Source organism: Bubalus kerabau, chromosome 5, assembly GCF_029407905.1.
Source record: "Bubalus kerabau isolate K-KA32 ecotype Philippines breed swamp buffalo chromosome 5, PCC_UOA_SB_1v2, whole genome shotgun sequence".
NCBI lineage: Eukaryota > Metazoa > Chordata > Mammalia > Artiodactyla > Bovidae > Bubalus > Bubalus kerabau.
The window spans coordinates 108,488,690-108,515,892 of NC_073628.1; the positions used below are offsets into that span (position 1 = coordinate 108,488,690).

Consider the following 27,203-nt stretch of genomic DNA (forward strand, 5'->3'; position numbering starts at 1 on the left):
GGAAGGACTGATGCTAAAGCTGAAACTCCAGTACTTTGGCCACCTTATGCGAAGAGTTGACTCACTGGAAAAGACTCTGATGCTGGGAGGGATTGAGGGCAGGAGGAGAAGGGGACGACAGAGGATGAGATGGCTGGATGGCATCACTGACTCGATGGATGTGAGTCTGAGTGAACTGTGGGAGTTGGTGATGGGCAGGGAGGCCTGGCGTGCTGCAATTCATGGGGTCCCAAAGAGTCAGACAGGACTGAGCAACTGAACTGAACTGAACTGAGGGTTAGTTCTCTGGTAGTCTAGGGTCTTGGAGTCAGTGTTCCCACTCCAAAGGCTCAGGGCTTGATCTCTGGTCAGGAACAAAGATTTTACAAGTCATGTGTTATGGCATTAAGTGATATTAAGACAACTATCCAAAAATGAGAAACAAAAGATGAATCCCAGACAAATGGCAGTTACAAAGCCAGGCAAATAATAATTAAAATATTGGAATATACACATATACACCCATGAGCAAAGTGAAAACAGTCCAACAAAAATAAAGTACAGTAGACTGATCCAGCAAACAAAGGAAATCAAAAATCATATTTACCATTTAAGAACAAAACTAACTTAGGCACAAACTGGAAAACAAAACTAAAGCAAGGTGCCGAGTGGGGAAGCAATGAAAACAAAACTTAACAAATATGTTGAGAGGAAAGAAAAGGAAGAAAGAATAGATACTCAAAGTTAAATAGAGTTAGATGAAGAAGATTTATATACATTAAAGATTAACTGCAAGGGGGAAAGAATAGTAGGAAAGGCAAGCAAAAGAATAAAGGTAGAAAAAAATATATCCAACTTAAAAAAATTAAGAATTAAAATTATAAAAAAGAGAAAAGAGAAAAAATAGAAGAAGAAAGAAAAGGGTGGGGTGGAGGAAAACTACACAGAACTGCAAAAGCCCAATGTAGAGGCAGAGGTTTATAACAACAATAGAAAGTGTGACTGAATATACACATATACATATACAGCCATAAACAAAATCAAAACAGTCCAACAAAAATAAAGTACAATAGATTGACCTGGTGAACAAAGGAACCCAAAAATTACATCTACCAGAACAAAACTAATTAAAGCACAAACTGGAAAACAAAACTAAAACAACGTGCCAATTGGGGAATAAAGCAATGAAAATAAAACTAACAAATATGTTGAGAGGAAAGGAGAGAAAGAAAAGAAAGAATAGATATGCAAAGTTAAATAGAGGTAGATAAAGAAGATTTATATATGTTAAAGGTTAACTGCAAGGAGAAAAGAACAGTAGGAGAAGCAAACAAAGGAATAAATGTAGACAAAGTAATAATAGGTTTGAAAAATTAAAATTAAAAAAAAGGAAAAAATAGAGGAAAACTCCACAGAACTGCAAAACCCCAACATAGAGGCATAAGTTTATGACAATAAAAAATGTGACTGAGGGGGAAAAAAAGCTCAAAAGCTTAATTGGATTTCTTAGTGCCAATAAAATCAACAACTACAACAGAGGAGGGGGAAAAGAAAAAAGTCCAAAAGAATTTACAGAACAAGTCAAAAAATAAGAATAATAAATGTCTTTCCTGAGTCACTGCTGTCAGAGTCCTTTCCCTCGCTGGGAGTCACAATCGGCCTCACTTCCCTAGGATGCCCTCCAACACTATGCTGATCTCTGGACCTGCAGTGGGGGCTGCTCAGATTCTAATCTGGTCCTACTCCTGTGTGTTCTTGCCTCCAATGTCCACAGCTATCAGAGCTAGTGTGTTTTCTTTTGTGGGAGCTCTCAATGGCCTTTTATATATTCCATAGACAGAGTCTGCCTTGTTGATCATGTGGATTTAATCTCCAGCTTGTACGGCTGGTGGGATGGTTTTGGTTTTTCTTCCTTAGCCACACTGCCCCTGGGTTTCAATTGTGGTTTTATTTCCACCTCTGCACGTGGGTCTTCCACTGGGCTTTGCTCCTGAGGCTGCCCTGGAGGACTTGGGTTTGCCTCTGTGAGGGCCAGGTGTGGAGGTGGTGCAGCTGCTTAGGTAGCAGGGGTCTGGTAGAACCAGGTACTCAGGGGGATTGGTGGCTAGGGTAGTAGGAAATAGAGTGCTCTAGAAGGGTATGGCAACCAGTATTGGCCAATACGCTCCAGTATTCTTGCCTAGAGAACCCCCTCTCTGACAGAAAAGACTGGCAGGCCATAGTCTACAGGGTCCCAAAGTGTCAGATAGAACCGAAGCACCTCTGCATGCATAGACACAAGACTTTTTTTTCTTTTGCCTGCGGCGGCCCTGCTCCAGTGAGAGTTGAACATGAAGGTGGTGCAGCTGCTTGGCTTGCGGGGACACAGACTGCCTCCGCCAATGGTGCCTCCGCCGCAGGAGTTATGGCCCTATCAGAGTCTTTTCTCGAGACTCTTTAAGTCATTTCTTAAATGTTTAGAGCTTCCCCTGTGGCTCAGCTGGTAAAGAATCCACCTGCAATGCGAGAGACCTGGGTTTGATCCCTGGGTTGAGAAGATCCTCTGGAGAAGGGAAAGGCTACCCACTCCAGTATTCTGGCCTGGAGAATTCCATGGACTGTATAGTCCATGGGGTCTCAAAGAGTCAGACACGGCGGAGCAACTTTCACTTTCCCTTACAAGAGCATAACATATAAGCAAACACCTAACTGATGGGTAAATTAACCAGTAACGGTGTGGGGATGGGGGCGGGGGGCAGTGCAGGGGAACAATGGCAGGGCACGTGCTAAGGAAAGAGCACAGCAAGTGTGACCCAGGCACTGAAAAGCCATCACTGTGGCTGGGGCACAAGACGATGCTGGCACAGAGACAGAGGTCAGACCACATGGGTGCTCATGGTCCACAGGCTTTGGAGTTTCCTCTTGTGCCCAATGGGCAGGCATGGGAAGGATGCAGGCCAGGGAATGTCCTTGTTTAAGTTTCAGAGAGACATTCTGTCTGCAGAAGAGAAGTTGGGCCACAGCAAGGCAGAAGAGGGAGCAGGGAGGGCCTTTTGGCTGTTTTAGTCAGGGGATTGTAGCTTGGACCATGGTGATTTGCAAAGAGAGAAAGGCAGATGGGGGAAGATATGTTTCAGAAGCAGAATGAAAGGGGGTAAAGAAAGAACATTAGAACGGCTTCCAGGCTTACCCAGAAGGCAAGTGAGAGGATATATGAGCTATTTAGTGAGGCGGAAACAGTTGGAGGAGGAGTTCGTACAGTGGGTTGAACCATGTGCACTCTGTCATGTCCAGCTCTTTGCTACCCCACAGACTATAGACCGCCAGGCTCCTCTGTCCATGGTATTTCCCAGGCAAGAATACTGCAGTGGGTTGCCATTCCCTTCTCCAGGGGATCTTCCTGACCCAGGGATCGAACTTGGGTCTCCCACATTACAGGCAGTTTCTTTACCACCTGAGCCACCAGGGAAGCCCAGGTTGAACCGTATCCCCCCTCAATCCATGTCCACTGGGATCCATCAATGTGACCTTATTTGGGAATAGGATCTTTGCAGATGTACTAAAGTTATAAGACCATACTAGATTAGGGTGGGCCACATCTACATTGCAAACTGACACTAACTCAAGAGCAGGGCGCTTGGGCCACCCATGCCATTGTGATGGGCACGGACTCTCTGCAGCTGGGGTGGGCAGTCATCAGAGAACAAACCAGAAATGAATGCGACACGGTCAGACTTGCATTTGGATGGCTACATGCAAAGAACATTTGAGTTCTTTTCATTTAATGCCTTCTCCATTGACATTCTTTTCTGATGTACTATGAGGGACCACAGGTGGGCCCCAGATTCCTTTTTTTTCTTCTGCGGCTTTAATTTTAGCACAACAGTCCCAACATTACTACTTGGCATCTGCCCCCAAATAACCCTTATCAGTCACCTAACACTTAATCGCTTAACAGAGCATAAAATACCAGTTCCTGGGAGTCAGGTTAAGTGTAGGAATTGGCTGAACCTTCACTGCACTGGTGGCTTCTCCCATGACTTTAAGCACTGCAATTTATGGGGTGATAAATAAAAAGGCATCAGCTTTTACCCACCATGGAATCAGACACGGTCCTCAGTCCAGGATTAGGGGCCAAACAACTCACTTAGAAAAACCACAAATGTACTGTGGCTGCATGTATCTAAAGTCAAAGTGTTTCATAAAAGCAAGCAATTGCATACAAACATGCTGAACACCACCCAAATTCTCTGAAGATGAGCCTGCTGCTTAGCTTTAAAAAAAAAAAAAAAAGGATATGTACTAAAAGATCCACTTTTAACAGCTTTTTTGGATATATCATTCAACTGCCAAATTCACCCATTTACAGTATAGAACCCAACGGCTTTTCATAAATTTAGAGTGATGTGACCATCATCACTATCTAAGAGGTCACTTTTAAGAAGCTCAGAATTTAGAAAACAAGGAAGTGTTTGGGGGTATTTTGGACTGTGAGCTGTGAGCTCCTGAAAAACACATATCATTCCTCTAAAAAGTAAACGTATGTGCACAGAAGTATTTTACACACAGTTTCAGCAGATTCTCCTCCATCCCTACCACCCAGAGCTGGCTAAATCCTTAACCAAACCAGAGCACAGCCATATCTCTGAGATTCTGCAGGTTTGGTTCCTGATCACTGCCATAAAGTGAATATCACAATAAATTGAGTCACATGAATTTTCCGGTTTCCTAGTATATATAAAAGACATGTTTATGTTATACCATAGTCAATTAAGTATACAATAGCATGATATCTAAAAAAACAATGTATATACCTTAATTAAAAAATAATATTGCTTAAAAAAATGCTAACCATCATCCGATCCTTCAGCAAGTACCATCATCTGATCCTTCAGGGTGTTGTAATCTTTTTTGCTAGTGGAAGGCTCGAAATACTATGAGTACCACCAAAATGTGACAGAGACACAAAGTGAGCAAGTAGTGTTGGAAAAATGATGCCCACAAACTTGCTCAATGCCGGGTTGCCACAAACCTTCCCTTTGTTTAAAAAAAAAAATCAGTACCTGCAAAACACAATAAAGTGAAGCTCAATAAAGAACGGTGTCCCTATAAAGGGCAAAGTGGTGTCATGTTCATTTTCACGTGACATTGCCTCTCCACTCCCACAATAAGGAACTCCTTGAAGAAGAGTACTCAGACTTGAATGGGCCACCTTAGAATGGACTGGCCACAAGGTCTCCCTCCCCAGCCCCACATTTAAGCCCCAGTGCTTTGGCTTCAATGTCAACAGATTGCTCTTGGGTCAAGAACATAAAAAATACTCTCCATGACCATCCTCACTAAACTGCTATCAGCCAAAGACATGCAGGTTATTTACTCCCCTGACATTATAGTTGACCCAGCGGTACAGGAGCAAGTTGGGAGTCTAGACTCTAAGATTCTCAAAGTTTTAGGATGCAGTAAACAGAATTCACTTGGGAGCCATGAGACACATTTCATCTGTGGATCTTTAAGTACCGGACACAGAGCCTGCCACACATTCTGGCTGGTAAACAAAGAGAAGTTATTGAAAAGAACATGGGAATTTACAGAACTCATACAAAGGTGGGGAGACCCGGAATGGAAATCAGCAGCATGGTGGGCTTGCCCCATGTTGGCTGTCTATAGACTCCAACTTCCTTTCTTATTGTGGGGAAATTACCATCATCTGTAGTACTGCTGTCTCAGTCTTGAACTACAGAAGCCCAAAGGAGGCTCTTTCTTTTTCTCCCTCAGCCCCTGGCAATCAGAAGGCAGGCAAGTGATCCAAGGTTGGCAAACCCCACCCTCCCAACAGAGACCGAATCTGGAGAGAGTAGTAGAGACAAAGAGACAATTAAGAATAATTCCAGAGAAGCTATAGGGGGAGGGAAACTGAAAGCTGAACTAGGCAGTGTGGGTGGGGGAAGAGAGAAGGCAGAGATATGAGCCTGGGGGAGGGTGTGGTCTAACACCCAGGAGACCCAAACTGTGGAGGGATGACTGGAGCCAAGAATGTCTCCTGGAGGGCAGCTCAAAGGTAGCACAGCCTTTCCCATGAGGGTCCCAAAGAGTGGCCATCCAGCACCAGACTAAGTCTTGCCTCTCCGTCTTCCAGGCATGCGTCAGGATCTGAAGCCCTTTCATGACTTCCGGGCAGCCCGTGGATCCCCTGGGTCCATGCTGCTGGACCCTGCACTCCTACTGACCCAGGAGCACCAGAATCTTTCAACCCTGGAAATGAACTGCAGTCTAAATGTGAAGTTTGACCCAAAGACAATAAAACTAATTTGGGACTACAAGAAAAATGCTACCTATGGAGAATATGTGTTGATTCACATGGAGAAGGGGCAAATTAAGAAAAAGCTCAAAGACAAGGAATATCAGTGCACCTTTCCAAACTATTCTCTCCACAGGTGAGTCACACTCCCTGTTGAAGTAAATATCAACCAAAGCCAGCTTTCAGAAATGCTGGTCTACACTAACGCAGAGGCACGGCTGCCCAAAAGTTCTCCTGTCTTATCTACAATGCGGATTTCATGAAATGCACCTGGGTCAAAAGCCAAGCAGGCCCCGATGATGTCCAATATTTCTTGTATACACGAGACTCAAAGAAAAAAAAAATTGAAAGAGAATGTCCTCATTACCTGAAAGACTCGGGGACCCACATGGGATGTCACCTCCAAGATCTCTCAGGATTAACTTTGTACAGTTACTTCCTGGTTAACGGTACCAGCCAAGAAATAAGAATCCAATTCTCCAATTCAGTTCTGTTGTTAAAGGAAATAGAGCAGTACAACCCACCTGACAATATCACTATCCATTGCAATGAATCACACTGCCTCAGCTGGTGGGAAAAGCCCAGGACAGACACAGTCCAACAGGGGATTCTGGCACCAGCTGGACATTCAGAGAGAGCATGATACCAGCAGCAGTAGAAATCAACTGATTGTGACTTGGAGAATAGATACAACTTCCTGAAACCAAGGTTCAAAGCAAAACTTACTGTGAAGATAAGGGCGGCAGACACCCAGAAAGTCCACTGGGGTGCCTGGAGCCAGCCCACTGAGTTCGGCTCTGAAGAACCAGAATCCAGCTGGGTGCATGTCTATGTACTGGTTGTCCTGGGGACTCTTGTCTGTGGCCTGAACCTCAGCTGCCTTTTCCAAAGGTTCCTAGGGATGCACAGGTTATTTCTGCTGGTTCCACAGATCAAAGACAAATTGAACAATAACCATCAAATCGACCATGAGATCCTCTGGGAGACGTTTACACATGAAACAAGAAAGAGATCTTAACTGTGGAAGAAGTCACAGAAGCCCCAGGGAAACTGTGAATTCCGGGCATCTCCATACCCAGAACTTTCTAGAAGTTGTTAGGTTTAAAAAAAAATTTTTTTAATGTTTCTTAAATGTTTTGTTTACTGCTTCAAATGTAGCTTTTGAAAAGTCTTGTGAGCATTTTTATAGCATTCTATTTTTTCTTATGGGTCTTCCCAGGAGGCTCAGTGGTAAAGAACCTGCCTGCCAATGCAAGAGAGGAAGATTCCATCCCTGGGTCTGGAAGATCCCCTGGAGAAGGGAATGGCAACCCACTCCAGTATTCTTGCCTGGAGAATCCCATGGACAGAGGAACCTGGCAGGCTACAGTTCATGGGGTTGCAGAGTCAGACACAACTTAGTGATTAAACAACAAATAGGAGGAGGGGGGTGGGGAAGAAGGATGGGTAACCTGATGACACAGCAGCATATCTTACTCAGCAGCTGCCAATATGCTCTGGTGGACTGTTTCTACTGAAACATTATTTTCATGGTGCTTCTTCCTTAACCCTACAAATAGTCATGGTCCATGCCCATGTTCCAAGTCTGGTTCTCCAGCCTCCCACCAATGCTAAGGTGCCTTCTTCTTCCAAGAACTACCTTGCAACCAAAACTGTAATTGGTACAAGAACATATAAGACATCTGCAGGGACCTGGAAGCAAAACCTGGGAGAGCCTTCTCAAAGCCCAAGTGTCTGCTCAAGGAACACCAGCTGAGATGTATGACTGCCAACCATTTTTTTTCCTGGTGCTTTTTTCACTCTCTCAGAATTCAAAGTCTCAGACAAGGGCATCTGACGGGCAAAGCTTGGGTCCCCGTCAGCGACTAAACATTCTGCAGACAACTGACTCAACCTGTCCTAACTAAACCACTCAGGTGGGGAAGATGTGCCCTCAGAGCATCAAGGCATCATCAGACGGGAAATGGATGCTGAGCTAGAAAAAAATGCTGGGTTCTACTCCACACCATGAAGATTCACCATCTGAAAGACTGTGAAGCCATCATTTTCAAATCACTGTGGACGGTAAGTGCAGCCACGAAAATAAAAAATGCTTGCTCCTTGGAAGGAAAGCTATGACAAACCTAGACAGAGTAAAAAAAGGCAGAGACATCACTTTGCTGACAAAGGTCCATCTATGCAAAGCTATGGTTTTTCCAGTAGTCATGTACAGATGTGAGAATTGGACCATAAGGAAGGCTGAGCACCAAAGAACTGATGCTTTTGAATTGTGGTGCTGGAGAAGACTCTCGAGAGTCCCTTGGACTGCAAGGAGACCAATCTTAAAGGAAATCAATCCTGAATATTTTTTGGAAGGACTGCTGCTGAAGCTGAAGCTCCAATACTTTGGCCACCTGATGTGAAGAACAGACTCACTGGAAAAGACCCTGATGTTGGGAAAAGGAAGACAGCCAAAGGAGAAGGGAACGACAGAGGATGAGATGGTTAGACAGCATCACTAACTCAAAAGACATGATCAGAGCAAACTCCAGAAGATAGTGGAGGACAGAGGAGCCTGGTGTGCTGCAGTCTATGGGGTTGAAAAGAGTCAGACACGATTTAGCGACTGAACAACAACACAGGCTCCAAGAACAGAGAGGTGCTATTTCCTCCAGGTGTCTCTGGATTGAACGTATGTTCATGTAACTACAGGGTGTAAAAACTGATCTCACATGTGAAAAGGACTCCAGACATCCATTGCATCCTTTGCTAGAAACAGGTTCCCAGGGATCTGGTTGGAAAACACAAAACCTAGAAGAGGTAGAATTCCCTAATCCATCCCTGCCTCATCTTTTATTTCTCCCAGATCAGAACTTTTCACTCTTCCTCTAACATAGAGTGGGGCCTTCTCCATAGAGATGACACGTGACTTGCTACCAGACACTGTGCAAAGCTGTTTTCTAAATGCCTGTCATTTCTTCTTTTTTAAGCCATCTTCACTTATTTGCTTAGCTTGGAATTGTAAGGATGAGGTGTTTCCTTCTGGTTAAAGTAGTAGTTTAAACGTGAGAGATTAAACATGCATTTATGTCGGTTCCTTCCCAAAACTCCAATAGAATTATAAAGTAATTTATTTTTAATGTAGAAACCCACAGGGGCAGAGGAGGGATGTGATAGAAGACAAAAAATATCAACACACTTCAGAAGCAGGAAGAATGATGTACAAAGATAATTATCTGTCTTAAGGCAGGGAAGGCTGAAAATGGGGTGCCTGCAGTGTAGGTAGTGGGCAGGAGTATAGCCTGCAGTGTAGGCTACAGTCCAGCCATGGAAATCCAGAAAGCCTCAGGTACTGGAGGTACAAGGCTTCTCTGAAAGGAGGGCTGGGAAACAGGGAGCTGGGCTGGAAGTCTGTAAGAAACACATTGATTGCCCCCGTTCCTTTCTGATATGCAGCAGAAAATGTCAAGTACATTCCCAGGAGCAGTTTAACCACAAAGTCCCTGGACTCATGAATGTCAATCACAGCTAAGGGTGAGAACAAAGACTGTAATGAAAACAGGGAGGTTAAGAGAAACTCTGTACAAGGGGACTTTGCAGTGGTCCAGTGGCTCAGGCTCCATGTTCCCAATGCATGGGGCCTGGGTTCCATCCCTGATTAGGGAACTAGATCCCACATGCTGAAACTAATGATACTACAGACAGCTCAGTTCAGTCATCCAGTGGTGTCCAACTCTGCAACCCCACGGACTGCAGCACGCCAGGCCTCCCTATCTGTCACCAACTCCCAGAGCTTACTCAAACTCATGGCCATCAAGTCGGTGATGCCATCCAACCATCTCATCCTCTGTCATCCCCTTGTCTTCCTGCCTTCAATCTTTCCCAGCATCAGGGTCTTTTCCAATGAGTCAGTTCTTCACATCAGGTGGCCAAAGTATTGGAGTTTCAGCTTCAGTATCAGTCCTTTCAATGAACATTCAGGACTGATTTCCTTTAGGATTGACTGGTTTGATCTCCTTGCAGTCCCTTGGAGCTTTCTCCAACACCACAGTTCAAAAGCATCAATTCTTGAGCGCTCAGCTTTCTTTATGGTCCAGCTCTCACATCCATTCACGACTACTGGAAAAACCATAGCTTTGACTGGACAGACGTGCCACAACTAAAAGATCCCACAGGCCGCAACTAAGACCCACTGCAGCCAAATAGATAAATATAAATAAATAAACATTTAAATGAATAAATCTGCATGTGGTATCTCTCCACTCAGCTCTCAATGCTGGCAATTTGATCACCCTGACACATCCTCTTCCTGGGATTCTCCTTAGAAAACTAGTCATCACAAAGGAAAAACCTATAGACAGAAGCACTCAAGAGTCCCTGCAGAACCCCTTCCAAAAACTGTGAAAGGCCAACAAGTAGACAGACGTCCCCCCATGCACGTAGAGCTTCCAGCCAGCTGGAGAGCATCACCCAATGATGACAAGACTGCTCAGAACCTCTGATCCTTGAGGCAGGACTCTGGTCCCCAACCACAGTGGGCTCTGGAGCCAAAGGCCTGAGTTCCAATCCCAGCCTGGCCCCTTGTCAGCTGTGAGACTTAGACAAATGACTTTTAGGTTGCTTCACAATACCTACCTCCCAGATGGAGGATTCAGGAAGGGAACCCTTGTACAACTATTTGGAACAGTGCCTGGAATATGAAAGAACTACATAATGTCTAAATAAACTTGAGACAGCAGTTCTGTAGAAACTCAATGTGTTATGTATGGTTGCAAAAAAATGTTAATGAGAGATGATTTTGTACCCATGAAATTATGGGTACTTATGCAGAGGAACAGAAAAAGTGTATAGCTCTTAAGAATTTGAAGTGACTAAAGTAGAAAACAAATAGGTGAGCAGTAGTACTAATAACGGCACCCCACTCCAGTACTCTTGCCTGGAAAATCCCATGGATGGAGGAGCCTGGTAGGCTGCAGTCCATGGGGTCGCTAAGAGTCAGACAAGACTGAGTGACTTCACTTTCACTTTTCATTTTCATGCATTGGAGGAGGAAATGGCAACCCACTCCAGTGTTCTTGCCTGGAGAATCCCAGGGATGGGGGAGCCTGGTGGGCTGCCGTCTATGGGGTCGCACAGAGTTGGACATGACTGAAGCGACTTGCAGCAGCAGTACTAATAAAGTAACAGAAAATATAGAAGAATCAAAATCAAAATTTTTCATAAAAAGAAAACTAGACATTTAATCCAGGAACTAAATGTTAAAACAATAGAAGTTCTGGAAAGAGGAAAAAAATATTTTTATAATTTTTTAATAATTTTTTTAATAGGAAACTTTCAGGACTTCCCTGGTGGTCCAGTGGTTAAGATTTTGCCTTCCAATGCAGGGGGTGTGGGTTCGATCCCTGGTCAGGGAGCTAAGATCTCACATGCCTCAAGGCCAGAAAATCAGAACATTAACAACAGAAGTGATATTATAAGAAGTTCAATGAAGATTTTAATAAAAGGAGTCCATATCAAAAAAAAAAATCTTAAAAAAAAAGGAAAGTTTCAAGCTCCCAACAGAGTACCCACCAGGTAAACAAAGGAAAAGGGGAGCCAGGCCTAGAAGCACTGTGCCATTTCTGAATATTAGGGATAAAGATCAGATAAAATTCTGAAAACAAAAACAGGTATTAAAAATCAGAATAGCATCAAGTAACTTGATACAGGATCAAGCATCAGGTACATGAAGAGGTGCTCAAACCACTACTCATCAGGAAAATGTAAATCAAAACCACAAGGAGATATTACCTCATGCCTGTTAGAACCAGTTCAGTCACTCAGTGAGTCCAACTCCTGTGACCCCGTGGACTGCAGCACACCAGGCTTTCCTGTCCATCGCCAACTCCTGGAGCTTGCTCAAACTCGTGTCCATCGAGTCAGTGATGCCACCCAACCACCTCATCCTCTGTCGTCCCCTTCTCCGTCCGCCTTCAATCTTTCCCAGCATCAGGGTCTTTTCCAATGAGTCAGTTCTTCACATCAGGTGGCCAAAGTACTGGAGTTTCAGCTTCAACATCAGTCCTTCAATGAATATTCAGGACTGATTTCATTTAAGATTGACTGGTTGGATCTCCATGCAGTCCAAGGGACTCTCAAGAGTCTTCTCCAACACCACAGTTCAAAAGCATCAATTCTTGAGCGCTCAGCTTTCTTTATGGTCCAACTCTCACATCCATACATGACTACTGGAAAAACCAAAGCTTTAACTAGATGGACCTTTGTTGGCAAAGTGATGTCGCTGCTTTTTAATATGCTGTCTAGATTGGTCATAGCTTTTCTTCCAAGGAGCAAGCATCATTTAATTTCCTGGCTGCAGTCACTATCTGCAGTGATTTTGGAGCCCCCCAAAATAAAGTCTGTCACTGTTTCCACTGTTTCCCCATCTATTGATGGGACCAGAGGCCATGATCTTAGTTTTCCGAATGTTGAGTTTTAAGCCAACTATATGATTGCAGTTACATGTAGAATCTGAAAAAGGTGAAATCACAGACACAGAGAACAGACTGATGTGCCAGAGGTGAAGGGTGAGCAAAACGGGTGAGAGTGAAAGTAAAAGTGAAGTCACTCAGTCGTGTCCGAGTCTTTGCAACCCCATGGACTGTAGCCCACCAGGCTTCTCCATCCATGGGATTCTCCAGCCAAGAATACTGGAGTGGGTTGCCATTTCCTTCTCCAGGGGATCTTCCCGACCCAGGGATCCTACCTGGGTCTCCTGCATTGTAGGCAGATGCTTTACCTTCTGAGCCGCCAGGTAAAGGTGGTTAAAAGGTTAAAAACTTCCGGGTATAAGATATATAAGTTTGCAGGATATAATGTACACTACAGTGGACTGCAAGGAGGTCCAACCAGTCCATCCTAAAGGAGATCAGTCTTGGGTATTCATTGGAGGGACTGATGCTGAAGCTGAAACTCCAATATTTTGGCCACCTCATGCGAAGAGTTGACTCATTGGAAAAGACCCTGATGCTGGGAGGGATTGGGGGCAGGAGGAGGAGATGACAAGAGGATGAGATGGCTGGATGGTATCACCAACTCAATGGACATGAGTCTGAGTGAACTCCGGGAGTTGGTGATGGACAGGGAGGCCTGTCATGCTGTGATTCATGGGGTTGCAAAGAGTCGGACACAACCAAGCAACTGAACTGACTGACTGACTGAACTGATGGTGACTACAGCTGATAATACTGTTGATAATACTATATCATATTGAAAGCTGCTGAGAAAGTAAATCAAAGTTCTCATCACAAGAAAAGGTTTTTATCATTATGTGAGGTGATAATGTTAACTAAATTGATTGTGGTAACCATTTTGAAATATATATATTTTCCAAATATATATGTGTGCCTGCTAAGTCGCTTCAGTCGTGTCTGACTATGTGCAACCCTATGGAATGTAGCCCACCAGCCTCCATTGTCCATGGGATTCTCCAGGCAAGAATAGTGGAGTGGGTCGCCATGCCCTACTGCAGGGGATCTTCCTGACCCAGGGATTGAACCCCTGTCCACTATGTCTCCTGCACTGGCAGTCAAGTTGTTTACCACTTGTGCCACTTGGGAAGCCCCTCAAAATATAGGTATATATTGCCAAATAACCCATGTCTTTTACCTCTCCTGCATTGGCAGGTAGATTCTTTACCACTAGTGCCACTTAAGAAGCCCAAATATTTGTGTGTGTGTGTGTGTGTGTGTGTGTGTGTGTGTGTGTATGAAAGTTAAAGTGTTAGTTGCTCAGTGGTGTCCGACTCTTTGTGACCCCATGAACTGTAGCCTGCCAGGTTCCTCTGTCCTTGGGATTCTCCAGGCTAGAATACTGGCATGGGTTGCCGTTTCCTTCTTCAGGGGATCTTCCTGACCCAGGGATTGAACCCAGGTCTCTTGCATTGCAGACAGATTCTTTACCCTCTGAGCCACCAGGAAAGCCCCATATAAATATACATAAGGAATTCCCTGGTGCACTGCTACAGCCTGGGTTCAATCCCTGGTCAAGGAATTAAGATCCTGCAAGCCACATAGTGCTGCTGCTGCTGCTAAGTCACTTCAGTCGTGTCCGGCTCTGTGCGACCCCATAGACAGCAGCCCACCAGGCTCCCCTGTCCCTGGGATTCTCCAGGCAAGAACACTGGAGTGGGTTGCCATTTCCTTCTCCAATATGTGAAAGTGAAAAGTGAAAGTGAAGTCGCTCAGTCGTGTCCGACTCTTAGAGACCCCATGGACTGCAGCCTACCAGGCTCCTCCGTCCATGGCATTTTCCAGGCAAGAGTACTGGAGTGGGGTGCCATTGCTTCAGGTTACATGTGCTTTAATTTGCAGCCATGTATAAATAAATAAATATCATATGGATAGAGTCATGTTGTATACCTAAAACTAATACAATGTTATATGTCAATAAAACTGAAAAAAATAAACCTCAACACATGTAAGAGAACTGAAATCATATGTCGTGTATTCTCTGACCAAATGGATTCAAACCAGAAACCAGTGATAGGAGATAACAGAATTCCAAGGACTTGGAAATTATGCAGCACATTTCTAAATAACTCATGGGTCAAGGAGTAAGTCTCAAGAGAAATCAAAAATATATTAAATTGAATGAAAATGAAAATACAACCTATCAAAGTTTCTGGGACACAGCTATCACTGAGAGGGAAATTTATAGCACTAAATACATACATTGGAAAAGAGGAAAAGTTTATAATCAGTGATCTAAGTTCCCAGCTCAAAAACCTAGAAAAAGAAGAACAAACTAAGCCAGAAAGAACAAAAGCAGAGGGAAGGAGACACTAAGGAGCAGAAATCAATGAAACTGAAGAGAAAAACAGTATGGAAAACTGATGCAACAAACAGGTTGTTCTTAGAAAAGATGGATAAAATTGATAAACTTCCAGCAAGACAGACAAAGAAGAAAATAAAAATAGTATCAGGAATGAGATGGGGATCAAAAGGTTAATAAGGGACAACTGTATACACGTAAATTTGACAACTTCAAGAAACTGATTCACTTCATTTAAAAACACAAATTATAACAACTCACCCAATATGAAATAGGTAATTTGAATAATTCTGTAGCTATTAAGGAAATTGAATTCATAATGCAAAAACTCCTGAAGAAAGAGATTCCCAGGTCCAGATGGTTTTGCTAGAGAATTACACCAAATATTTAGAGAAGAATGAACTTCAATGTTATACAAAGAATAAAAAGCATTCGGATAAGAGGAAATAAAATGGTCTCTATCTGCAGATGACTATTGTCTATACAGAAAATTCCAAGGAATCTGCCCAAAACTCTTAGACTAGTGAGCTTATCAATCACAAGATACAAGATCTACACGCACAAATCAATTATATTTCTTATACTTGTAAGGAACACATGAACAAAGTTAAAATATACATTACTATTTTATAATCATTCAAAACAAAATATTAGATAAAATCTAACGATTTATGTTCAGAGCTTTCATGATGAAAACCACACAATAGTTAGTGTAGTTAACTAACAGATAAAAGCAATCAAAGGATATCTAAATAAATGGAGAGACATATGTTCATAATTGGAATATTCAGCACAGTAAAAATATCAAGTCTCTCCAGATAGATATATAGGTTTAAAATAATTCATATTAAAGTTTCAACAAAGTTTTTTTTGTAGGTATAGACAAGATTATTCTCAAATTCTAAAATTATATGGAAAGGCAAAGGAACTATAATAGATAAACAATTTGAGGGGGGAAGCATAAAGCTAGAGAAATTAGTCTCTACCTAATTTCAAAACTAATTGTAATTAGTTGCAATTAATCAAAATTGGATATTGGCACACAGTCAATTGCCCATATGAAGACAAGAAAAAGATAACACATAGACTGATGGAACAGAGAATCCAGAAATAGGCTTACTCTCACAAATATGCCCAATTGATTTTTGATAAGATGCAAAAGCCATCCAGTGGAGGAAATCACAGCATTTTTTAACAAACATGCTAAAGGAAGTGGATATTCAAAGGAAGGGGTGAACGCCCTGGGCCTAACTCTCACATCTTATATAAAAATTAATTCAAGGATTATCCTGGTGGTCCAGTGGTTAAGACAGCATGCTTCCAATGCAGGGGCACAGGTTTGATCCTCCTGGTTGGGAAAGTTCCACATGCCACACGGTGAGGCCAAAAAAAAATAATTCAAAATGGATCACCAGCTTAAATGTAAAATATGAAACTATGAAACTTTTAATAAAGAAAATATAATAATGTTTTAACATAATAATATCTGTGTATGGTGACAGATGGTAACTAGACTTTTTGTGATCATTTTGTACTGTTTAGAAATATTGAATTACTATGTTGTGTACCAGAAATTAACATACAGTTGTAGGTCAACTATGCTTCAAAAACAAAATCATAGAAGAAGAGATCAGATTTGTGGTAACCAGAGGCAGGGGTGAGGAGAGGAGGCATTGGGTGAAAGTGGCCAAAAGGTACAGACTTTATAAATCAGTAGTAGGGATGTGATGTACAACATGACTAAGATAATAAACATTGTTGTATATTATGGGGTTCCCAGGTGGTGTTAGTGGTAAAGAACCCACCTGCCAATAAAGGAGACCTGAGACTTGGGTTCGATCCCTGGGCTGGGAAGATGCCTTGGAGGAGGAAATGGCAACCCACTCCAGTATTCTTGCTTGGAAAATCCCATGGTCAGAGGAGCCTGGCCAGCCACAGTCCAGAGGGTCACAAAGAGTTGGACATGACTGAAGCAACTTTGCATGTATGCACGTTGTATATTATATAAGAATGTTAACAGAGTAAATTTCAAGAGTTCTCATCACACACACACAAAAAAAACTTTAAATTTTATATCTATATGAGATAATGGATGTTCACTAAACTTATTGTGGTCATCATGATGTATGTAAATCAAATCACTATGCTGTACACCTTAAATTTCCATAGAGCTATATTTCAATTTATCTCAATAAAATTGGGAGGAAAATAAAAATTAAGAAAGCAGGAGAAATTCTTAGAATCTAGGGCAAAGAGATTTGACATCAAATTCATGATCCATGAAAGGATAAATTGGTAAGTTGAATTTCATCAAAATTAGAAACTTTTATTTTGTGAAAATCTCTGTTAAAGGGACAAAAAGACAAGCTTCAGACTAGAAGAAAATATTTGCAAATACAAATTCAACAAAGGACTACAGTCTAGAGTTTATTAAAAAAAACTCTCAAAACTCAATAGCAAAAACCAAACAATCCAGTTAGAACCTGGACAAAGACATGAGCAGACATTTCAAAGAGGATATACAGATAGCAAATAAACACATGAAAAGATTTGGATCCATAGCCATCAGGGAAATGCAAATCAAAGCCACAATGACAAAAATAAATAGTGACACCACCAAATACCATTCAAAGATACAGAGAAAGTGGATCACTCCTACACTGGGAAACACAGAATAGTCCAGCCACTTTGGAAGACAGTTTGGCAATTTCTTAAAAACAAAAGTCGGCCAGGAACTCAACAGTTTCACTCCCAAGAATTTACCCCAAAGAAATGAAGACCACATTCACATAAATACCTGTACACAACAGTTTCTAGGAGCATTATTCATCATAGTCCCATACTGGACATAACCCAGATGCATTTCAATGTGTGAATGGTTCTACAAACAGTGATCTATCCATACCATGAAACCCTATTCAGCAGTAAGAAGGAACAAACTACTGATTCACCCAACAACCTGGATGAATCTCCAGAGAATTAAGCAGGATGAAAAAATCTGATCCTCAATGGGTATATACTGTAAATAAATGAGTATATAAATGACTCCATTTATAGAACATTCTTGAAATGACAAAGATGGAAAACAAGGTCATTCTCTGGGCTGTGTAATTGTTGCAGGGAAGGGCCAATTCTGACTCCATGTTAGATCTGTTTCTTTAACTCTGCTTCCCAAAGCAATGTTCACTAAAAGGATACTGTTTGTACTCAATGGTCTGCCTCAGGGAATGCTGCCCCATTGCCTGAATATTAAACCAAAGTGCCTTTGTTGAGGAGCCTGTTCACTTGTGGATGGCTACAAGAAGGAAGATTAACACATCCCCTCCCCAAGGTTTGCCATTCTAGGAGGTATTTGCAAGGTTAATAGCCTTTTTACTTTATTTCCTCATCTCCCACAATCTCTGTTCTATACAAGACCCTGGCATCCTGACCCTGATAAGATAGTTTCTTTTGAGACATTAGTCTGCCATCTTCTCAGTCTGCCAGCTTTCTGGATAAAGTTGTATTTCTTGCCTCAACATCACATCTCGGATTTATTGGCCTTTCGTGCAGTGAGCAGAGCAAGCCTGGACTTGGTAATATAAATATTACACCATAGTTACCACTGAGGGAAATTAGGCAAAAAATACTTGGAGTCTTTGTATTCTTTTCCTACAACTACACATGACTCAGCAATTAATCTCAAAATAAAGTTTAACTAAAAATGAACTGAACCCCATGGGACTTCCTTGGTGATTCAATGGTTAAGATTCTGTGCTTCCACTGCAGGGAGCCAAGGGGCCCCAGTTCAACCACTGGTCAGGGAACCAAGATCCCACAAGCTGCAAGGCATGGCCAAAAAACTTAACAACAACAAATACAAGGAGGTCATCACTATGAAAGCCAGGACAATGGTTACTTTTGGAGGGAAAGAGGGCATCTGGGATTGGGACTGGGTGACTGGCAAAGTTCCGTTCCTGTCCTGGATGGTAGTTACGGGGGAATTTATATTATTCACCAAACTATACATTGTTCTGTGTGATTTTTTTTTTTTTTTTGCATTTGTGTTTTGTTTTACAGTAAATTTTAAAAATAAAAGATAACAGCTTCTCTGTCTGGTTGCTGATCCAGAAGTTACCAAATGTGGGAGAAGTGGCCTAGCCAATCTGCTATCAACAGGCAATGGGAACAAATAATAAGCACATATCATCAGCCATGAGTGGCTTCCCAAGTAGCTCAGTGGTAAAGAAATTGCCTGCCAATGCAGGAGACACAAGAGATGTGTGTTTGATACCTGGATCAGGAAGATCCCTTGGAGTAGGAAATGACAAACCACTACAGTATTTTTGCCTGGAAAATCCCATGGACTGAGAAGCCTGGTGGGCTATAGTCCATAGGGTTGCGAAGAGTCGGACATGACTAAGCAACAGGATACGGCAAGCATCAGCCACTAAGGGTTGGTTTGTTGTGCTTAGTCGCTCAGTCACGTCCGACTCTTTGTGACCCCACGGACTGTAGCCTGACCACAGGGATTCTCCAGGCAAGAATACTAGAGTGAGTTGCCATCCCCTCATCCAGGGGATCTTCCCAACCCAGGGATCGAACCCATGTCTCCTGCTTTGCAGGCAGGTTGTTCACCGTCTGAGCCACCAAAGAAGCCCAAGGGTTTATTTGTTACCACGACATAAATAACCCCGACTGATGTGCCCATAGTGGGAACGTGCACAGGTAAAAGTTTCTGGACTTCAGGACTTAGGCATGGGTTACAAACAGTGAACTTGGCAAGGAACAAGCCATGCATCCTTGGGGAGGCCTTGGAGAGATTAATACAGCAAAGCCTCAGATTAATGTTCTCTGTACACCCTGAGGCCCACACCAACTCTACACTCAGCTCTCTCTTCTGTGGACTACAGTCATTTCCACTGTACAGAAGAGACAGGCACAGAGAGGTTCAATAACTTATCAAGGTCACACAGCTGGTTGGTGGCACAGCTGGTTAGCTAATGCGTTTACATAAAAACTTGAAGGATTAGGTACTAAAGAGCCCATCAGTGACAGGATTTCTTGGAATTTTCTCTAGTTTTTCTCAAGTTACTAGTATAATTTCTAGTTAAGAAATAAAAAATTTCTGGTGGCTCAGTGGTAAAGAACCCACCTACCAATGCAGGAGACATGGGTTCAATCCCTAATCTGGGAAGATCCCACGTGCCATGGAGCAGCTAAGCCCATGTGCCACAATTATTGAGCCTGTGTTCTAGAGCCTGGGAGCGACCACTACAGAAATCTACATGCCCCAGAGCCCATCCTCTGCAACAAGAGAAGCCACCACAAGAAGAAGACTGTGTACCACAACTAGAAAGCGGCCCCTACTGGGTGAAACTAGACTAAAAAAGCCCTTGCAGCAACAAAGATCCAGCACAGCCAAAAACAGAAATAAATAAAATTATTTTTTTTTTTAATTAAAAATTCAGGACTTCCCTGGCAGTCCAATGGCTAAGACTGTGCTTCTACTGCAGGGAGCAGGGTTTGATCTCTGGTTGGGGAACTAAGATCCTGCATGCTGTGGCCAAAACAATAAAGAAAAATAAAATTTGTTTAAGGAATCACACAAGCATTGACACTGTGCCTCAGTGTAAGGTAGCACACACAGGTTAAGCATTCACTAGGAGCTGGGCACACCCCAGGCCTAAGAAGTCCCAGAGGGATGGAGGGCCCACAGTACAGGCCGCCCTTTCCTGGGCTTCCACGTGAGCATCTGTGAGCGCCACACCCCTGCTTTCTATCTCTCTGCACCTTAACCCTGCCAGGAGCACCTAACAGCACTTAAGTGAGATGCAGCAGACATGGACCACACAGCAGCTGGCGTGGACGGGCTCACTCAGCTTTGCCCAGGGAGGGGCAGGGGGCCTGCAGCTGCAGAAGCCCTTCCCTGCCCAAGAATGATGGCATTTGTAACATGCTGCCAGCTGAAGCCCAAACTGCTCCATTCCCTTGCCCCTCTGTCAAGGAATACTTCCTATCAGAAGGCGAGGTGGTTTAAAAAAATAAATACTTACGCGTAAAGCAAAGGTCAGAGCCACAACCCTAAGAAGTAGGCAGGCGTCAAGAGCCACTTATATGCTCTTTAGAGTCCTCAGGGCCCCACTTGACATTTGGTGACCTTCGCGTCCAAGGCTCAAGCTGTAATTAAGAGCAGGGGGAGCCCCTGCCCCGGCGGCTGGGCTGAGGGCCAGGGCTGGTTGACGAGTGCATGGTGACCAGCTGGAACCCCCGGCCAGATGACTCAGAAGGCAAGGGCATCATGGAGGGCCTCAGCCCGATGAACAGGCTTGCCCGGTTTAGCAAATAAGAACAGAGAACATTCAGTTCTACATTTTCATTTCAGATCAACAACAAAAAAATGTTTTGTAGAAGTAGGCCTCCTGCAATATTTGGGTAGTTACACTTTAAAAAGTCACTCCTTGTTTATCTGAAATTCAAACATAACTGGACAGGCTGGACCTTATCTGGCAACCCTACCTCTGAAGCAATGGTATTTAAAAGAAAAATCCCCGCATTTTCCCCTCTTCCCACAGAAGCAGGCCATGGTACAGAATCAGGCAGAATGTTCCACCCACCTTAGAGGCTGCAAAACAGCCTTTTTACACACCTGGTTTCTATTCCCAGCTCATCAAGGGCTCCTCTAAGGACACTTTACCCCAGCAATACCTCTCAATGGATCCTCAGTGAATCCTAGGGGCTTACTGGGTGTTGGACATCATAGTCAACAAGGAGATAGACAGGTAAGGTCCCACTGCCCCCATAGTGCTGACACTCTAGAGAAGCTGAGAAACTAGAGCATCTCAGGCAGTGGAAAAAAGACCAAATGACTGAGCAGTCAGGGAAGGAAGCTGCAGGGACGATATTTAGGCTGAGAGCCATATGGCTACTGGAGGGAAAATCAATGCTGGCAGAAAGATTTGTATGTCCAAAGGTCCTGTGGCAGAGGAGAGCTTAGAGAGTCCAGGAGCAAACTGAAAACTGCTATGGCTGGAAGAGATAGCAGGGAAAGGGAGAGCCTTGTGGAGGGGGAGGCTAGGGCCAGAGGGGTTTCTGAACTAGAAAGGAGTTGGGTTTTATTCTAGGTGTTCAAAAATCCTTGGGGGGGTTTTAGAGGGACATGATGGAATTCAGAGTGGTAAGCACAGCCCAGGGAACATACACAGTATCACAGGCTGCCAAAACAGGGCTAGGAGGAGTCAGGTAAGGCGTTTAGGGTGTAAAATCTAAGGAGATTGGTGCTCTCAGAGCCCACCAGCGCCCCTCCCCAAGACCCTGCATGGAAGTCCATAACCAGGGAGCACCTGACCGGGAGTGACGTCCCCTGCCTCACCCTACAGTAAACCTGCCCGTTATCTGACCAGCCACTGGAGTAGGAGGGCAGACCAGGAAGACAAGAGACAAACTTAATTCGCGCTCCATCCTTTGACAACAGGTTGCAGGGTCAGTTTCCCACCTGGCTGGGCGCGTCCTGCCCCATCCCCACGAGCAAGGGCGTAAATCGGGGCACACTGGGACCAGGGCGCCTTCTAGGGCACCGTCTGCAGCATCTGGGGGTCAGCGTTATCAGCCCAACCGCGGGGAGGCAAGGCTGCTGGGGCATTCTGAAATTTCTAGACCCCTGGCCTCGTGGACTTCTGCTCCCAGGGCCCAGCGGGTCAGGGGGCGCTGGGCGTCTCCCCAGACCACTGCTTCTCTGCCGTCGCCTCACACTGAGGTAGGGGTGCCAAACCTCTGTCTTCGGAACGGGGAGCTTAGGAACTTTCCTTGAGCCCCCCGGCCAAGCAGCTCTGTGGCCTTGAGGCTCCTTTGACCTTAATCAACGGTAACTGGAAGCACTTGGCTCCCCGGGCCCTGAGCCGCGGCTCGTGGAGGGCCCCCTCTGCTGGCGGCTGTCAGCATCACAGCCTCGGGGGCGCTCTGGGTCGCGGTCCCCGGCTCCCACCTCGCGGACGCGCAGACCTGGGTAGACCCGCTTCCAGGAGAGGTGACTCCAGCCCTCGCCAGAGTCTCCACCACCATCCCGGAGCGTCTGGGTCTAACCCATCCTGGGAATTCCAGATAGTTCTCATCCCTCGTGCGGCAGCCAAAGGCGGCCGCGCGATTCCCTGTTTCCTGATTCTGTCCCCAGCAACGTTCTGCTGTTGTTTCTCACCGGACGTAGGTGGACGGCCAGTTCCAACAGGATCTGCAAAGCTCCTAGAAGGAATCCACTTCTGGAGCAGATCTTCCGTCTCCCAGCAGCGTCAGGTACAGCCTGATGCTCCAGGAAATCATCAGAGATTGATGCTGGTTGATGCGAATTTGAGGCCCCAGTGGCGCCCCTGAGTCCCCAGTCTGGCTGAGGCTGAATGCTTATTTTCAGTTCCTGCTATGACCCTAGTCCTTGACCTCTGTGGCTTTAAACTTGATGGGACACGCAGAACTTGCTGCCAGTGCAGGAGGCCCAGACCCATCTGGGCATTCTGATTCAGGGGATGTGGGGGATGGAGGCTGAGACCCTCTTGTTTATCAGCCAGGTGATGCTGGAGGTGAGTACATTAACTGACCTTAAAGAGACACAGCCGTAGCTGATTTATACCCATTAGAACACAGGAAGGTGGGTACAGTGGTCAGTCCCTCGTACAGCAGACAAGGGACAAAACTGAAGTCAGTGACTAACCCAAGGCCACACGGCCAGTAAGGAGTAGAGCTGAGATTTAACCCAGCCTGGGGACCTCTGAGCCTGTGCTTCTAAGCCCTCACTTCCTATGACCACATGTCTGGGTTGGAGCAAAGTTCCACAGCTGATTGCTGTGTTGTGGGGGTTGGGTGGGACTAACCTCCATAGCCGTGTTTCCACCTGCAGGTGTCTTGGGGAAGGGTGGTGGGAGGAACAGTAAGGGGAGAGTGAGAAATAGTGAACGTTGGGCCTGTAGGGCCTGCGTCCATTTCCTGACCTACACCTGCCAGCTGTGTGACCGTGGATAAATAGCCTATCGTGAACCTCCGTGTCTTCCTCTATGAACTGGCTATTGAGGTACCACGCCGTTGGGTAAGTGACAGGAGACGGGAAGTGTGGGGCACATCTGGCACGTGACAGTGAATAGTGCCCGTGGGTGACAGCCCTGCGCTGGGAGTCGGAGGCTGGCTCAGATCCCAGCTGACATTGAACAGGTATGAACTGAGTTGCCTGCTTTCAGGGTGCCATTTGGTACAAGAGACCCTAGACCTGCCCCATCCATGTCAAGGTTTACTAGAATGAGAGGAACTATGTGTGTGAGGGTATGTGATGGAGCTGAAAAGTTGTCCATTAATGAATTCTGTTGTTATTCCTTATTGCAAGGCTACTTGCAATTACTAAGAAACCATGAATCTTTCTAAGGCCCAATGTGAAGATTAGGTAAGGAGAACAGTCAAGGTCTGCAAGAGTCCTCCTCCAGGAAGCCCTCCTTAATGCCCCAGGTTGGATGAGGAGTCCCACCTCTATGCGCCAAAGCACCCAAGGCTGAGCTCGGCATCAACCCTTTTCATATCGAAATTGCCTCCCTTCTCTGCATCTACTCCCCCGCCCCCTCGCCCATGACCGCTGAGTCCTCCCTTAGCCAGGCCTGTGGGAAATGTCTCTCTGCTGGTCCAGCCCAGGGGTCAGCCAAGGTGGAGAAGCCTGTGAGCATAGATTTCACCTCCCTGGGAGGTTCCACTGTGTTTGCTTTCTAGATAAGTTTCTTTCAGAGAATGAAAAGTCATGTGTGAGGGTTACTTTGCGTCAACTTGAGCAAGCCGCGGGGTGCCTGGATGAAACATTGTTTCTGGGTGTGTCTGTGAGGGTGTTTGTGGGTGAGATTAGCACTTGAATCTCTGGACTCTGTAAGGACTCAGTAAAGTAGGTCACCCTCCCTGGTTTAAGTGGGCTCATGGATTCATTGAGGGTCTGAATGGGACAAAAGGCAGAGGAAGGAGAAATTCACCCTTTTGTCCTGACTCACTGCTTGAACTGGGGACGTCTCATCTCCTGTGCTTGAACTGGGAGTCACACCATCAGCTCTCCAGGTTCTCAGGCTTTGGGACTGAGAATAAATCACACCAGCAGCTGTCCCGGGTCTCCTGCTTGCAGAGGGTAGATCATAGGATTTCTCAGCCTAATACTTTGGCCACCTGATGCAAAGAACTGACTCATTGGAAAAGGCCCTGATGCTGGGAAAGATTGAAGGCAGGGGAAGGGGATGACAGAGGATGAGATGGATGGCATCACTGACTCGATGGACATGAATTTGAGCAAGCTCTGAGAGTTGGTGATGGACAGGGAGGTCTGGCGTGCTGCAGTCCATGGGGTCGCAAAGAGTTGGATACCACCGAGTGACTGATCTTGTGAGCCAATTCCCATAGTTAATTATATATATATATATATATACACACACCCACACACCATTGGTTCTGTTTCTCTAGAAAATTCTAATTTCACATCTTTTTAGAGAAAGTGTTTAAATGAAAAGACAGAAATCGAGGCTCTTCCTCCTACTCCTCTGCAGTATCAGGGCATGGGCCTCCATATGGGGGCTGACCTCCTACCATTTACCCACCCCAAACCCAAAATAAGCACCAAAGCCAAGGTGCTTATCTCTCGCCTTCCATCAGAATTCCTCTCCAGGCCCTGTTCAACTTTGCTAGGATGGTTAGCTCTTCAAAAGAATTCATTTGTATTGACACCCACGAAGATGGCAAAAGTTAAAAAGACAATGACAAAGCCTAGGGAGACTGTGGAGAAATTGGAATCCTGATACTGCTGGTGGGAATGTAAAATAATGTGGCCACTTTGGAGAAGTTTGGCAGTTCCTCAAAATGTTAAGTATAGATTTACCATATGACCCACCAATTCCTTCCCAGCGATATACTTAAAAAAAAATCCATACAAAAACCTTTTTAGAAATGTTCATAGCAGCATTCTTCTTAATATCCCCAAAGTGGAAACGACACAAAAATCTATCAACCAAAGAATAGATAAATAAAATGTGGCATATCCATATAATGGGGTATTTGGCGACAGAAAGGAATGAAGTCTCAAGACATGCCACAACCTGGATGAACGTTGAGAATAAGCAAAGTGAAAGAAGCTGGTCACAAAGACCACTTTTCATATGATTCTATTGACATGAAATATCCAGAATAGGTAAATCTGCAGGGAGAGAATGCACATTTGTGGTTGCCTGGGGCTAAGGGCTTGGAAATAAGAAGAAAGTGACTGCTATTGGGTGTGGGGTTTCTTTTGGGGGGTGATAGAAAATGTTCTAAAACATGATGGTGATGGCTGCACAACTCTGGATATACTAAAAATGATGTATACACGTAAATGGATACATTGCATGGTATGCGAATCTGAGCTCAATGAGGCTGCTTAAAGAAAAGAATATGTCTGCAATCACAGGAGGCCTTTCTAGTCTCAGCCACGTGGCTTATCAACTCACTGGCTGGCAGGTGGGAGAGGGCCATGACTGTAGAGTGAGCTTGCTCACCAGCCGGGGTATTTCCACGGGGAGCTTCCTGGAAGCCTTAGGTTTCTCTCATGGCTAGAATGGAACCTTCAAGGACCCCCAGCCCACTCCCACCCCTCGGCCACAGAGAACTCCAAGTACCAGAACCAAAATGATCACTCCCACGCCTGTTCCTCACAATCTTGCCTCACACTTTTATTGTTAATTTTCTTCACATGGCAGATAAATTAACTTTCATTGTTAATTTTCTTCACATGTCCTCTTCTGCAATCCAAACCCACGCTCGAAGACCATCACTGACCAGGAAACACCGCTTTTTAAAAAACAAAAAGACCAACCCACCCACCCCCATTTTCATGATTGGAACATTCGTGAAAGTTCTCCTGAAAGTCTGAGGGTCGGAGGATGACCAGCACGTTTGCACATGCAAAAAAAAAATGAGTGCCCCCCAGCCCTCCCACCACATTTTCCAGAATTTTCCACCGGCTGAAGGCGACTTTCCAAGCTTTGGGTTCGTGGGCCTTCCTCGCTGCTGAAAGGAAAAACAAACCCTCAAGAACTGAGAGGCTGGGGTACAGTTCACGAGTGTCAATATGGAGGGGACAAAATCGTATCGTTAGGATAAAGAACGGCCACAGATTTTCATGCTCATGAGGGTTGATTTTAGG

The 27,203-nt window shown here is 44.6% G+C and overlaps 1 protein-coding gene and 1 long non-coding RNA gene across 3 annotated transcripts in view; both read right to left on the reverse strand.

The window, feature by feature from the left end:
- Nucleotides 1–15,599: 15,599 nt before the first annotated feature.
- LOC129653204 (uncharacterized) lies at nt 15,600–23,662 on the reverse strand. Its single transcript, XR_008714984.1, has 2 exons — nt 23,220–23,662; nt 15,600–16,394 (listed from the first exon to the last, which is right to left on the reverse strand). It is a non-coding gene; the product is annotated as an uncharacterized LOC129653204 (long non-coding RNA).
- A 3,043-nt stretch (nt 23,663–26,705) lies between these two features.
- Nucleotides 26,706–27,203, reverse strand: part of PRDM2 (PR/SET domain 2) — a 135,667-nt gene continuing 135,169 nt past the window's right edge. The window contains exon 11 of one of the 2 annotated variants that reach the window (XR_008714979.1): nt 26,706–27,064. The gene's annotated coding sequence lies outside the window, so the exon portion shown is untranslated. Of the gene's footprint in view, nt 27,068–27,203 lie in introns of both variants that reach the window. The other variant, XR_008714978.1, reaches the window with a different exon arrangement.